Below are 270 nucleotides of genomic sequence, written 5' to 3'. Positions count from 1 at the left end.
TTTTTAAAATAAAAAATATTATTTTAATATATATTTAAGTAATTTTATTTTTTAAATAATCCCTATCATACTTTAAAATAATTCTAAAATCCACACACAGGAATGGACTTGTTGATGGTCGAAATTGGAATTAAATGGAAGCTAAACATTTGATTATTTGGAATTAGATGGAAAGTACGCGCTCGAGAACTTTTGACATACAATAAAAATTATCTTGAAATTGGGTGAGATATTTTTAGATACCAAGTCATGGAGGTTAAATCTGATGAT

The sequence above is a fragment of the Populus euphratica genome, unplaced genomic scaffold (genome assembly GCF_000495115.2).
Source record: "Populus euphratica unplaced genomic scaffold, PopEup_1.0 scaffold173.1, whole genome shotgun sequence".
NCBI lineage: Eukaryota > Viridiplantae > Streptophyta > Magnoliopsida > Malpighiales > Salicaceae > Populus > Populus euphratica.
This window is presented reverse-complemented; position numbering follows the sequence as displayed.